The sequence below is a fragment of the Plectropomus leopardus genome, chromosome 11 (assembly GCF_026936395.1).
Source record: "Plectropomus leopardus strain MGB_pleo_1.0 chromosome 11, ASM2693639v1, whole genome shotgun sequence".
Taxonomy (NCBI): domain Eukaryota; kingdom Metazoa; phylum Chordata; class Actinopteri; order Perciformes; family Serranidae; genus Plectropomus; species Plectropomus leopardus.
This window is the reverse complement of record NC_142186.1, coordinates 9,860,973-9,877,968: the sequence shown is the minus strand read 5'-3', so window position 1 is coordinate 9,877,968 and position 16,996 is coordinate 9,860,973.

Sequence of the window (16,996 nt, the reverse complement as noted above, 5' to 3'; positions counted from 1 at the left end):
GGACACGCCATAGCATTAAAACATGGAAATATGGCCTAAAACACCATAATACAGCATGTTAAAAAAACGAGCAAAGAAGCAAGGCTTTAGTATGGCAAAAATGTCAAAAATGACATGTCATAAAAAGAGCTTTAAACACCTCAAAACAGCATGAAATAGCCTATTGGGACACGCCATAGCATTTAAAGGTGCAAAAACGGCATAAAACACCATAATACAGCATGTCAAAAAAACGAGCAAAGAAGCAAGGCAATAGTATGGCAAAATGTCAAAAATGATGGGTCATAAAAACAGCTAAAAACACCTCAAAATAACATTAAATAGCCCACTGGGACACGCCATAGCATTAAAACATGACAAGATGGCCTAAAACACCATAATACAGCATTTCAAAAAAATGACAAAAAAGCAAGGCTATAGTATGGCAAAAAATTCAAAAAATGACGGGTCATAAAAACAGCTAAAAACACCTCAAAATAACATTAAATAGCCCACTGGTACACGCCATAGCAGTAAAACATGGAAATATGGCCTAAAACACAATAATACAGCATGTCAAAAAAACGAGCAAAGAAGCAAGGCTATAGTATGGCAAAAATGTCAAAAAATGACATGTCATAAAAAGAGCTTTAAACACCTCAAAACAGCATGAAATAGCCTATTGGGACACGCCATAGCATTTAAAGGTGCAAAAACGGCATAAAACACCATAATACAGCATGTCAAAAAAACGAGCAAAGAAGCAAGGCTATAGTATGGCGAAAATGTCAAAAATGATGGGTCATAAAAACAGCTAAAAACACCTCAAAATAACATTAAATAGCCCACTGGGACACGCCATAGCATTAAAACATGACAAGATGGCCTAAAACACCATAATACAGCATTTCAAAAAATCACCAAAAAAGCAAGGCTATAGTATGGCAAAAATTCAAAAATGACAGGTCATAAAAACAGCTAAAACACCTCAAAATAACATTAAATAGCCCACTGGTACACGCCATAGCATTAAAACATGGAAATATGGCCTAAAACACCATAATACAGCATGTCAAAAAAACGAGCAAAGAAGCAAGGCTATAGTATGGCAAAAATGTCAAAAAATGACATGTCATAAAAAGAGCTTTAAACACCTCAAAACAGCATGAAATAGCCTATTTGGACACGCCATAGCATTTAAAGGTGCAAAAACGGCATAAATCACCATAATACAGCATGTCAAAAAACGACCAAAGAAGCAAGGCTATAGTATGGCAAAAATTCAAAAATGACATGTCATAAAAACAGCTAAAACACCTCAAAATAACATTAAATAGCCCACTGGTACACGCCATAGCAGTAAAACATGGAAATATGGCCAAAAGACCATAATACAGCATGTCAAAAAATGAGCAAAGAAGCAAGGCTATAGTATGGAAAAAATGTCAAAAAATGACGGGTCATAAAAACAGCTAAAAACACCTCAAAATAAGATTAAATAGCCCACTGGTACACGCCATAGCATTAAAACATGGAAATATGGCCTAAAACACCATAATACAGCATGTCAAAAAAACGAGCAAAGAAGCAAGGCTATAGTATGGCAAAAATGTCAAAAAATGATGGGTCATAAAAACAGCTAAAAACACCTCAAAATAACATTAAATAGCCCACTGGGACACGCCATAGCATTAAAACATGACAAGATGGGCTAAAACACCATAATACAGCATGTCAAAAAAATCACCAAAAAAGCAAGGCTATAGTATGGCAAAAAATTCAAAAAATGACGGGTCATAAAAACAGCTAAAAACACCTCAAAATAACATTAAATAGCCCACTGGTACACGCCATAGCATTAAAACATGGAAATATGGCCTAAAACACAATAATACAGCATGTCAAAAAAACGAGCAAAGAAGCAAGGCTATAGTATGGCAAAATGTCAAAAATGACATGTCATAAAAAGAGCTTTAAACACCTCAAAACAGCATGAAATAGCCTATTTGGACACGCCATAGCATTTAAAGGTGCAAAAACGGCATAAATCACCATAATACAGCATGTCAAAAAAACGAGCAAAGAAGCAAGGCTATAGTATGGCAAAAATGTCAAAAAATGACATGTCATAAAAAGAGCTTTAAACACCTCAAAACAGCATGAAATAGCCTATTTGGACACGCCATAGCATTTAAAGGTGCAAAAACGGCATAAATCACCATAATACAGCATGTCAAAAAAACGACCAAAGAAGCAAGGCTATAGTATGGCAAAAATGTCAAAAAATGACGGGTCATAAAAACAGCTAAAAACACCTCAAAATAACATTAAATAGCCCACTGGGACACGCCATAGCATTAAAACATGACAAGATGGCCTAAAACACCATAATACAGCATGTCAAAAAAACGAGCAAAGAAGCAAGGCTATAGTATGGCAAAAATGTCAAAAAATGACGGGTCATAAAAACAGCTAAAAACACCTCAAAATAACATTAAATAGCCCACTGGTACACACCATAGCATTAAAAAATGGCAAGATGGCCTAAAACACCATAATACAGCATGTCAAAAAAACGACCAAAGAAGCAAGGCTATAGTATGGCAAAAATTGAAAAATGATGGGTCATAAAAACAGCTAAAAACACCTCAAAATAACATTAAATAGCCCACTGGTACACGCCATAGCATTAAAACATGGAAATATGGCCTAAAACACAATAATACAGCATGTCAAAAAAACGACCAAAGAAGCAAGGCTATAGTATGGAAAAATGTCAAAAATGACGGGTCATAAAAACAGCTAAAAACACCTCAAAATAACATTAAATAGCCCACTGGTACACGCCATAGCATTAAAACATGGAAATATGGCCTAAAACACCATAATAGAGCATTTCAAAAAAATGAGCAAAGAAGCAAGGCTATAGTATGGCAAAAATGTCAAAAAATGACATGTCATAAAAACAGCTAAAAACACCTCAAAATAAGATTAAATAGCCCACTGGTACACGCCATAGCATTAAAACATGGAAATATGGCCTAAAACACCATAATACAGCATGTCAAAAAAACGAGCAAAGGAGCAAGGCTATAGTATGGCAAAAATGTCAAAAAATTACAGGTCATAAAAACAGCTAAAACACCTCAAAATAACATTAAATAGCCCACTGGGACACGCCATAGCATTAAAACATGACAAGATGGCCTAAAACACCATAATACAGCATTTCAAAAAAATCACCAAAAAAGCAAGGCTATAGTATGGCAAAATTCAAAAATGACGGGTCATAAAAACAGCTAAAAACACCTCAAAATAACATTAAATAGCCCACTGGGACACGCCATAGCATTAAAACATGGAAATATGGCCTAAAACACCATAATACAGCATTTCAAAAAAACGAGCAGAGAAGCAAGGCTATAGTATGGCAAAAATGTCAAAAAATGACGGGTCATAAAAACAGCTAAAAACACCTCAAAATATCATTAAATAGCCCACTGGGACACGCCATAGCATTAAAACATGGAAATATGGCCTAAAACACAATAATACAGCATGTCAAAAAAACGAGCAAAGAAGCAAGGCTATAGTATGGCAAAAATGTCAAAAAATGACATGTCATAAAAAGAGCTTTAAACACCTCAAAACAGCATGAAATAGCCTATTGGGACACGCCATAGCATTTAAAGGTGCAAAAACGGCATAAAACACCATAATACAGCATGTCAAAAAAACGAGCAAAGAAGCAAGGCTATAGTATGGCAAAAATGTCAAAAAATGATGGGTCATAAAAACAGCTAAAAACACCTCAAAATAACATTAAATAGCCCACTGGTACACGCCATAGCATTAAAACATGGAAATATGGCCTAAAACACAATAATACAGCATGTCAAAAAAATAAGCAAAGAAGCAAAAAATTCAAAAAATGACGGGTTATATAAACAGCCAAAAACACCTCAAAATAACATTAAATAGCCCACTGGGACACGCCATAGCATTAAAACATGGCAATATGGCCTAAAACACCATAATACAGCATTTCAAAAAAATGAGCAAAGAAGCAAGGCTATAGTATGGCAAAAATGTCAAAAAATGACATGTCATAAAAAGAGCTAAAAACACCTCAAAATAAGATTAAATAGCCCACTGGTACACGCCATAGCATTAAAACATGGAAATATGGCCTAAAACACCATAATACAGCATGTCAAAAAAACGAGCAAAGAAGCAAGGCTATAGTATGGCAAAAATGTCAAAAAATGACATGTCATAAAAACAGCTAAAAACACCTCAAAATAACATTAAATAGCCCACTGGGACACGCCATAGCATTAAAACATGACAAGATGGCCTAAAACACCATAATACAGCATTTCAAAAAAATCACCAAAAAAGCAAGGCTATAGTATGGCAAAAAATTCAAAAAATGACGGGTCATAAAAACAGCTAAAAACACCTCAAAATAACATTAAATAGCCCACTGGTACACGCCATAGCATTAAAACATGGAAATATGGCCTAAAACACCATAATACAGCATGTCAAAAAAACGAGCAAAGAAGCAGGGCTATAGTATGGCAAAAATGTCAAAAAATTACATGTCATAAAAACAGCTAAAAACACCTCAAAATAACATTGAATAGCCCACTGGGACATGCCATAGCATTAAAATATGGCAATATGGCCTAAAACACGATAATACAGCATGTCAAAAAAACGAGCAAAGAAGCAAGGCTTTAGTATGGCAAAAATGTCAAAAAATGACATGTCATAAAAAGAGCTTTAAACACCTCAAAACAGCATGAAATAGCCTATTGGGACACGCCATAGCATTTAAAGGTGCAAAAACGGCATAAAACACCATAATACAGCATGTCAAAAAAACGAGCAAAGAAGCAAGGCTATAGTATGGCAAAAATGTCAAAAAATGATATGTTAAAAAAACAGCTAAAAACACCTCAAAATAAGATTAAATAGCCTATTGGGACACGCCATAGCATTAAAACATGACAAGATGGCCTAAAACACCATAATACAGCATTTCAAAAAAATGACCAAAAAGCAAGGCTATAGTATGGCAAAAATGTCAAAAAAAAGACGGGTCATAAAAACAGCTAACAACACCTCAAAATAACATTAAATAGCCCACTGGTACACGCCATAGCAGTAAAACATGGAAATATGGCCTAAAACACAATAATACAGCATGTCAAAAAAACGAGCAAAGAAGCAAGGCTATAGTATGGCAAAAATGTCAAAAAATGACATGTCATAAAAAGAGCTTTAAACACCTCAAAACAGCATGAAATAGCCTATTGGGACACGCCATAGCATTTAAAGGTGCAAAAACGGCATAAAACACCATAATACAGCATGTCAAAAAAACGAGCAAAGAAGCAAGGCTATAGTATGGCAAAAATGTCAAAAAATGATGGGTCATAAAAAAGCTAAAAACACCTCAAAATAAGATTAAATAGCCCACTGGTACACGCCATAGCATTAAAACATGACAAGATGGCCTAAAACACCATAATACAGCATTTCAAAAAAATCACCAAAAAAGCAAGGCTATAGTATGGCAAAAAATTCAAAAAATGACGGGTCATAAAAACAGCTAAAAACACCTCAAAATAACATTAAATAGCCCACTGGTACACGCCATAGCATTAAAACATGGAAATATGGCCTAAAACACAATAATACAGCATGTCAAAAAAACGAGCAAAGAAGCAAGGCTATAGTATGGCAAAAATGTCAAAAAATGACATGTCATAAAAAGAGCTTTAAACACCTCAAAACAGCATGAAATAGCCTATTTGGACACGCCATAGCATTTAAAGGTGCAAAAACGGCATAAATCACCATAATACAGCATGTCAAAAAAACGACCAAAGAAGCAAGGCTATAGTATGGCAAAAAATTCAAAAAATGACGGGTCATAAAAACAGCTAAAAACACCTCAAAATAACATTAAATAGCCCACTGGTACACGCCATAGCAGTAAAACATGGAAATATGGCCTAAAAGACCATAATACAGCATGTCAAAAACGAGCAAAGAAGCAAGGCTATAGTATGGCAAAAATGTCAAAAAATGACGGGTCATAAAAACAGCTAAAACACCTCAAAATAAGATTAAATAGCCCACTGGTACACGCCATAGCATTAAAACATGGAAATATGGCCTAAAACACCATAATACAGCATGTCAAAAAAACGAGCAAAGAAGCAAGGCTATAGTATGGCAAAAATGTCAAAAAATGATGGGTCATAAAAACAGCTAAAAACACCTCAAAATAACATTAAATAGCCCACTGGGACACGCCATAGCATTAAAACATGACAAGATGGGCTAAAACACCATCATACAGCATGTCAAAAAAATCACCAAAAAAGCAAGGCTATAGTATGGCAAAAAATTCAAAAAATGACGGGTCATAAAAACAGCTAAAAACACCTCAAAATAACATTAAATAGCCCACTGGTACACGCCATAGCATTAAAACATGGAAATATGGCCTAAAACACAATAATACAGCATGTCAAAAAAACGAGCAAAGAAGCAAGGCTATAGTATGGCAAAAATGTCAAAAAATGACATGTCATAAAAAGAGCTTTAAACACCTCAAAACAGCATGAAATAGCCTATTTGGACACGCCATAGCATTTAAAGGTGCAAAAACGGCATAAATCACCATAATTCAGCATGTCAAAAAAAACGACCAAAAAAGCAAGGCTATAGTATGGCAAAAATGTCGAAAAATGACGGGTCATAAAAACAGCTAAAAACACCTCAAAATAACATTAAATAGCCCACTGGGACACGCCATAGCATTAAAACATGACAAGATGGCCTAAAACACCATAATACAGCATGTCAAAAAAACGAGCAAAGAAGCAAGGCTATAGTATGGCAAAAATGTCAAAAAATGACGGGTCATAAAAACAGCTAAAAACACCTCAAAATAACATTAAATAGCCCACTGGTACACACCATAGCATTAAAAAATGGCAAGATGGCCTAAAACACCATAATACAGCATGTCAAAAAAACGAGCAAAGAAGCAAGGCTATAGTATGGCAAAAAATTGAAAAAATGATGGGTCATAAAAACAGCTAAAAACACCTCAAAATAACATTAAATAGCCCACTGGTACACGCCATAGCATTAAAACATGGAAATATGGCCTAAAACACAATAATACAGCATGTCAAAAAAACGACCAAAGAAGCAAGGCTATAGTATGGAAAAAATGTCAAAAAATGACGGGTCATAAAAACAGCTAAAAACACCTCAAAATAACATTAAATAGCCCACTGGTACACGCCATAGCATTAAAACATGGAAATATGGCCTAAAACACCATAATAGAGCATTTCAAAAAAATGAGCAAAGAAGCAAGGCTATAGTATGGCAAAAATGTCAAAAAATGACATGTCATAAAAAGAGCTAAAAACACCTCAAAATAAGATTAAATAGCCCACTGGGACACGCCATAGCATTAAAACATGGAAATATGGCCTAAAACACCATAATACAGCATGTCAAAAAAACGAGCAAAGGAGCAAGGCTATAGTATGGCAAAAATGTCAAAAAATGACGGGTCATAAAAACAGCTAAAAACACCTCAAAATAACATTAAATAGCCCACTGGGACACGCCATAGCATTAAAACATGACAAGATGGCCTAAAACACCATAATACAGCATTTCAAAAAAACGACCAAAAAAGCAAGGCTATAGTATGGCAAAAATGTCAAAAAATGACGGGTCATAAAAACAGCTAAAAACACCTCAAAATAACATTAAATAGCCCACTGGGACACGCCATAGCATTAAAACATGGAAATATGGCCTAAAACACAATAATACAGCATGTCAAAAAAACGAGCAAAGAAGCAAGGCTATAGTATGGCAAAAAATTCAAAAAATGACGGGTCATAAAAACAGCTAAAAACACCTCAAAATAACATTAAATAGCCCACTGGTACACGCCATAGCAGTAAAACATGGAAATATGGCCTAAAACACAATAATACAGCATGTCAAAAAAACGAGCAAAGAAGCAAGGCTATAGTATGGCAAAAATGTCAAAAAATGACATGTCATAAAAAGAGCTTTAAACACCTCAAAACAGCATGAAATAGCCTATTGGGACACGCCATAGCATTTAAAGGTGCAAAAACGGCATAAAACACCATAATACAGCATGTCAAAAAAACGAGCAAAGAAGCAAGGCTATAGTATGGCAAAAATGTCAAAAAATGACGGGTCATAAAAACAGCTAAAAACACCTCAAAATAACATTAAATAGCCCACTGGGACACGCCATAGCATTAAAAAATGGCAATATGGCCGAAAACAACATAATACAGCATTTCAAAAAAATGACAAAAAAGCAAGGCTATAGTATGGCAAAAATGTCAAAAAAATGACGGGTCATAAAAACAGCTAAAAACACCTCAAAATAACATTAAATAGCCCACTGGTACACGCCATAGCAGTAAAACATGGAAATATGGCCTAAAACACAATAATACAGCATGTCAAAAAAACGAGCAAAGAAGCAAGGCTATAGTATGGCAAAAATGTCAAAAAATGACATGTCATAAAAAGAGCTTTAAACAACTCAAAACAGCATGAAATAGCCTATTGGGACACGCCATAGCATTTAAAGGTGCAAAAACGGCATAAAACACCATAATACAGCATGTCAAAAAAACGACCAAAGAAGCAAGGCTATAGTATGGCAAAAATGTCAAAAAATGACATGTTATAAAAACAGCTAAAAACACCTCAAAATAAGATTAAATAGCCCACTGGGACACGCCATAGCATTAAAAAATGGCAATATGGCCTAAAACACCATAATACAGCATGTCAAAAAAACGAGCAAAGAAGCAAGGCTATAGTATGGCAAAAATGTCAAAAAATGACGGGTCATAAAAACAGCTAAAAACACCTCAAAATAACATTAAATAGCTCACTGGTACACACCATAGCATTAAAAAATGGCAAGATGGCCTAAAACACCATAATACAGCATGTCAAAAAAACGAGCAAAGAAGCAAGGCTATAGTATGGCAAAAAATTGAAAAAATGATGGGTCATAAAAACAGCTAAAAACACCTCAAAATAAGATTAAATAGCCCACTGGTACACGCCATAGCATTAAAACATGGAAATATGGCCTAAAACACAGTAATACAACATGTCAAATAAATGAGCAAAGAAGCAAGGCTATAGTATGGCAAAAATGTGAAAAAATGACATGTTATAAAAACAGCTAAAAACACCTCAAAATAAGATTAAATAGCCCACTGGTACACGCCATAGCATTAAAACATGGAAATATGGCCTAAAACACCATAATACAGCATGTCAAAAAAACGAGCAAAGAAGCAAGGCTATAGTATGGCAAAAAATTCAAAAAATGACGGGTCATAAAAACAGCTAAAAACACCTCAAAATAACATTAAATAGCCCACTGGGACACGCCATAGCATTAAAACATGGAAATATGGCCTAAAACACCATAATACAGCATTTCAAAAAAATGAGCAAAGAAGCAAGGCTATAGTATGGCAAAAATGTCAAAAAATGACAGGTCATAAAAACAGCTAAAAACACCTCAAAATAACATTAAATAGCCCACTGGTACACGCCATAGCATTAAAAAATGGCAATATGGCCTAAAACACCATAATACAGCATGTCAAAAAAACGAGCAAAGAAGCAAGGCTATAGTATGGCAAAAAATTCAAAAAATGACGGGTCATAAAAACAGCTAAAAACACCTCAAAATAACATTAAATAGCCCACTGGTACACGCCACAGCAGTAAAACATGGAAATATGGCCTAAAACACCATAATAGAGCACTTCAAAAAAACGAGCAAAGGAGCAAGGCTATAGTATGGCAAAAATGTCAAAAAATGACAGGTCATAAAAAGAGCTTTAAAGACCTCAAAACAGCATGAAATAGTCTATTGGGACACGCCATAGCATTTAAAGGTGCAAAAACGGCATAAAACACCATAATACAGCATGTCAAAAAAACGACCAAAGAAGCAAGGCTATAGTATGGCAAAAATGTCAAAAAATGACGGGTCATAAAAACAGCTAAAAACACCTCAAAATAACATTAAATAGCCCACTGGTACACACCATAGCATTAAAAAATGGCAATATGGCCTAAAACACCATAATACAGCATGTCAAAAAAACGAGCAAAGAAGCAAGGCTATAGTATGGCAAAAAATTGAAAAAATGACAGGTCATAAAAAGAGCTTTAAACACCTCAAAACAGCATGAAATAGCCTATTGGGACACGCCATAGCATTTAAAGGTGCAAAAACGGCATAAAACACCATACAACAGCATTTTAAAAACATGACAAAAAAAGCAAGGCTATAGTATGGCAAAAATGTAAAAAAATGACGGGTCATAAAAACAGCTAAAAACACCTCAAAATAACATTAAATAGCCCACTGGGACACGCCATAGCATTAAAACATGATAAGATGGCCTAAAACACCATAATACAGCATTTCAAAAAAATGACAAAAAAGCAAGGCTATAGTATGGCAAAAATGTCAAAAAATGACATGTCATAAAAACAGCTAAAAACACCTCAAAATAACATTAAATAGCCCACTGGGACACGCCATAGCATTAAAACATGGAAATATGGCCTAAAACACAATAATACAGCATGTCAAAAAAACGAGCAAAGAAGCAAGGCTATAGTATGGCAAAAATGTCAAAAAATGACATGTCATAAAAAGAGCTTTAAACACCTCAAAACAGCATGAAATAGCCTATTGGGAGACGCCATAGCATTTAAAGGTGCAAAAACGGCATAAAACACCATAATACAGCATGTCAAAAAAACGACCAAAAAAGCAAGGCTATAGTATGGCAAAAATGTCAAAAAATGACGGGTCATAAAAACAGCTAAAAACACCTCAAAATAACATTAAATAGCCCACTGGGACACGCCATAGCATTAAAACATGACAAGATGGCCTAAAACACCATAATACAGCATTTCAAAAAAATCACCAAAAAAGCAAGGCTATAGTATGGCAAAAAATTCAAAAAATGACGGGTCATAAAAACAGCTAAAAACACCTCAAAATAACATTAAATAGCCCACTGGTACACGCCATAGCATTAAAACATGGAAATATGGCCTAAAACACAATAATACAGCATGTCAAAAAAACGAGCAAAGAAGCAAGGCTATAGTATGGCAAAAATGTCAAAAAATGACGGGTCATAAAAACAGCTAAAAACACCTCAAAATAACATTAAATAGCCCACTGGGACACGCCATAGCATTAAAACATGGAAATATGGCCTAAAACACCATAATACAGCATTTCAAAAAAATGAGCAAAGAAGCAAGGCTATAGTATGGCAAAAATGTCAAAAAATGACAGGTCATAAAAACAGCTAAAAGCACCTCAAAATAACATTAAATAGCCCACTGGTACACACCATAGCATTAAAAAATGGCAATATGGCCGAAAACACCATAATACAGCATGTCAAAAAAACGACCAAAGAAGCAAGGCTATAGTATGGAAAAAAATTCAAAAAATGACGGGTCATAAAAACAGCTAAAAACACCTCAAAATAACATTAAATAGCCCACTGGTACACGCCATAGCAGTAAAATATGGAAATATGGCCTAAAACACAATAATACAGCATGTCAAAAAAACGAGCAAAGAAGCAAGGCTATAGTATGGCAAAAATGTCAAAAAATGACATGTCATAAAAAGAGCTTTAAACACCTCAAAACAGCATGAAATAGCCTATTGGGACACGCCATAGCATTTAAAGGTGCAAAAACGGCATAAAACACCATAATACAGCATGTCAAAAAAACGAGCAAAGAAGCAAGGCTATAGTATGGCAAAAATGTCAAAAAATGATGGGTCATAAAAACAGCTAAAAACACCTCAAAATAACATTAAATAGCCCACTGGTACACGCCATAGCATTAAAAAATGGCAATATGGCCGAAAACAACATAATACAGCATGTCAAAAAAACGAGCAAAGAAGCAAGGCTATAGTATGGCAAAAATGTGAAAAAATGACATGTTATAAAAACAGCTAAAAACACCTCAAAATAAGATTAAATAGCCCACTGGGACACGCCATAGCATTAAAACATGACAAGATGGCCTAAAACACCATAATACAGCATTTCAAAAAAATCACCAAAAAAGCAAGGCTATAGTATGGCAAAAATGTCAAAAAATGACGGGTCATAAAAACAGCTAAAAACACCTCAAAATAACATTAAATAGCCTACTGGGACATGCCATAGCATTAAAACATGGCAATATGGCCTAAAACACCATAATACAGCATTTCAAAAAAACGAGCAAAGGAGCAAGGCTATAGTATGGCAAAAATGTCAAAAAATGACATGTCATAAAAAGAGCTTTAAACACCTCAAAACAGCATGAAATAGCCTATTGGGACACGCCATAGCATTTAAAGGTGCAAAAACGGCATAAAACACCATAATACAGCATGTCAAAAAAACGAGCAAAGAAGCAAGGCTATAGTATGGCAAAAATGTCAAAAAATGACATGTCATAAAAACAGCTTTAAACACCTCAAAACAGCATGAAATAGCCTATTGGGACACGCCATAGCATTTAAAGGTGCAAAAACGGCATAAAACACCATACAACAGCATTTTTAAAAAATGACCAAAAAAGCAAGGCTATAGTATGGCAAAAATGTCAAAAAATGACATGTCATAAAAACAGCTAAGAACACCTCAAAATAAGATTAAATAGCCCACTGGTACACGCCATAGCATTAAAAAATGGAAAGATGGCCTAAAACACCATAATACAGCATGTAAAAAAAATTAGCAAAGAAGCAAGGCTATAGTATGGCAAAAATGTCAAAAAATGACATGTTATAAAAACAGCGAAAAACACCTCAAAATAACATTAAATAGCCCACTGGGACACGCCATGGCATTAAAACATGGAAAGATGGCCTAAAACACCATAATAGAGCATTTCAAAAAAACGAGCAAAGGAGCAAGGCTATAGTATGGCAAAAATGTCAAAAAATGACATGTCATAAAAAGAGCTTTAAACACCTCAAAACAGCATGAAATAGGCTACTGGGACACGCCATAGCATTTAAAGGTGCAAAAACGGCATAAAACACCATGCAACAGCATGTCAAAAAAACGAGCAAAGAAGCAAGGCTATAGTATGGCAAAAATGTCAAAAAATGACATGTCATAAAAACAGCTAAAAACACCTCAAAATAACATTAAATAGCCCACTGGGACACGCCATAGCATTAAAACACGGAAATATGGCCTAAAACACCATAATACAGCATGTCAAAAAAAACGAGCAAAGAAGCAAGTCAAAAATGTCAAAAAATGATGTGTTAAAAAAACAACTAAAAACACCTCAAAATAAGATTAAATAGCCCACTGGGACACGCCATAGCATTAAAACATGGCAATATGTCCTAAAACACTATAATACAGCATGTCAAAAAAAATGAGCAAAGAAGCAAGGCTATAGTATGGCAAAAATGTCAAAAAATGACATGTTATAAAAACAGCTAAAAACACCTCAAAATAACATTAAATAGCCTATTGGGACACGCCATAGCATTAAAACATGGAAATATGGCCTAAAACACCATAATACAGCATGTCAAAAAAATGACCAAAAAAGCAAGGCAAAATATGGCAAAAATGTCAAAAAATTACGTGTTAAAAAAACAGCTAAAAACACCTCAAAATAAGATTAAATAGCCCACTGGGACACGCCATAGCATTAAAACATGGCAATATGCCCTAAAACACGATAATACAGCATGTCAAAAAAATAAGCAAAGAAGCAAGGCTATAGTATGGCAAAAATGTCAAAAAATGACATGTTATAAAAACAGCTAAAAACACCTCAAAATAACATTAAATAGCCTATTGGGACACGCCATAGCATTAAAACATGGAAATATGGCCTAAAACACCATAATACAGCATGTCAAAAAAATGACCAAAAAAGCAAGGCAAAATATGGCAAAAATGTCAAAAAATTACGTGTTCAAAAAACAGCTAAAAACACCTCAAAATAACATTAAATAGCCCACTGGTACACGCCATAGCATTAAAACATGGAAATATGGTCTAAAACACCATGCAACAGCATGTCAAAAAAACGAGCAAAGAAGCAAGGCTATAGTATGGCAAAAATGTCAAAAAATGACATGTTATAAAAACAGCTAAAAACACCTCAAAATAAGATTAAATAGCTGACTGGGACACGACATAGCTTTAAAACATGGCAACATGGCATAAAACACCATAATACAGCATTTCAAAAAAATGACCAAAAAAGCAAGGCTATAGTATGGCAAAAATGTCAAAAAATGACGGGTCATAAAAAGAGCTTTAAACACCTCAAAACAGCATGAAATAGCCTACTGGGACACGCCATAGCATTTAACGGTGCAAAAACGGTATAAAAGACCATACAACAGCATTTCAAAAAAACGACCAAAGAAGCAAGGCTATAGTATGGCAAAAATGTCAAAAAATGACATGTTATAAAAACAGCTAAAAACACCTCAAAATGACATTAAATAGCCCACTGGGACACGCCATAGCATTAAAACACGGAAATATGGCCTAAAACACCATAATACAGCATTTCAAAAAAACGACCAAAGAAGCAAGGCTATAGTATGGCAAAAATGTCAAAAAATGACAGGTCATAAAAACAGCGAAAAACACCTCAAAATAACATTAAATAGCCCACTGGGACACGCCATAGCATTAAAACATGGAAATATGGCCTAAAACACAATAATACAGCATGTCAAAAAAACGAGCAAAGGAGCAAGGTATGGCAAAAATGTCAAAAAATGACATGTCATGAAGACAGTTAAAAACACCTCAAAACACCCTAAAATAACCTTCTGGGACACGCCATAGTATTTAATGGTGCAAAAATGGCATAAAACACCATACAACAGCATGTCAAAAAAACGAGCAAAGCAAGGCTATAGTATGGCAAAAATGTCAAAAATGACATGTTCCAAAAAGAGTTTTAACCACCTCAAAACAGCATAAAAACGGTCAAAAACACCATAAGATAGCATGTTTTAAAAAATGAACAAAATAGCAAGGTTATAGTATGGCAAAAATGTCAAAAAATTTCATGTAATAAAAACTGCTCAAAACAGCTCAAAACAGCATAAAATAGCATGCTGACAATGCCATAGCCTTAAAATGTGCAAGAAATGTCCAAAAAACAGCTCAAAACGGCATGAAATACTAAGGCGAGACTTGTCATAGCACAGAATGATGCAAAAGTGGCCAAAAACACCACAACTGTTTAAAAAATGAGTAAAAATGCAATACTACAGTATGGCAAATAATGTCAAAATTTGACATGTCCCAAAAAGAGCTGACAACAGCATAAAATAGCATACCGAGACACCCCATAGTATAGAATGTTGTAATAACAGCCAGAATCACCATAATAAAGCGTGTTTCAAAACTATAGTATGACATAAAACTGCAAAATTTGACATGTTCAAAAAACAGCTGAAAACACCTGAAAAATAGGTCCTAAAAATAGCTGAAAACCGCATAAAATAGTCTGCTGAGACAAGCCACAGCATAGAATGTTGCAAAAACAAACCCTACACCATAATATATGTATTTGGTTACCATCAGCGTCATTACCTGACGCTGTCCTTCAGCATTTCAAGTGTACACGACCAGTTTTGCCCCACTGCGTTGTCAAGTGATTTTTTGACAGACATACTTTTTCACAACATTTGAATAATTTTCTGAGCTACATACTATTCAGTGACATTTTTTTGAAATTTTCGATTTATATACAACATTACAAAGATATTGTGATTTTATCAACATGATATACATTGACATTTTTTATACAATACTATGATGGGTTTTTATTATTATTATTATTATTATTATTACTATTATTATTATTATTATTAATTGCTCTGCTCTCCCAGGGAAGCTGAAGCTCTGGTGTTTCCAGTTCTGCCTTCCTCCCCATCTCATGTGGCCAGTCTCAATGTACGAGGTCACGTTATCTCTCGTGTCTCAGCTTGAAAGGCTGGTGAATGGAGAAGTGAGGAAATGGCTTGGTCTGTCGAGATGTCTCAGCAGCATCAGGCTATATGGGAATGGAGCTCTGTCGCTGCCCATCTCCAGCCTGGTGGAGGAGTCCAGATGTGCTAAGCAAGGCTGGAGATGACACTCGCAGAATCTCAGGATACAGTCGTAAGAGGCGTAACTCCTAACCTTGTCACTGGGAAAAAATGGACACCAGCTACAGCGGTCCTAGATGCAAAATTTGCCTTTTGCAACTGTGACAAAGTGGGCCATGTCCAGCAAAGCAGAGGGGGCTTTGGCTTGGAAGGAGTGAAACCCATCTGGCAGAAGGCTAGCACCTGGTAGTTGAGGAGGTGCCAGGAAGAAGCTGCAAGGTGGGCTAAAGCCATATCCCAAGCCAAGCGAAGAGCCTGGATGAGGTGGGACGCTGTGGAAAGAAGAAAGCTCACATGGAACGAAGTGTGGAACATGGAATCAAACATCCTGAGCTTCACCATCAGAGCCACTTACGACATCCTGCCTTCTCCTACGAACCTACACCTCTGGTGGGGGGAGGATCCAAACTGCCCACTATGCACTGTGCCAGCAACCTTGAAACTTATACTGGTTGGATGTAAGATCAGCCTAGCACAGGGAAGATACACCTGGCAACATAACCAAGTATTAAGGTACCTGGCCAATGTACTGGAGGGCAGAAAAACAGCTATCAATGCCATGCCTCCTGAGAACCAGAAGAAAGCCCCACACCTGCCATTTTTCATCCACGAAGGACAGAAACCAGGAGCCATCCTCACACCTCCTGACTCTTCCCCACTAAATGCAGCCAGAGATTGGGCCATGAGCGTGAACCTAGGCCA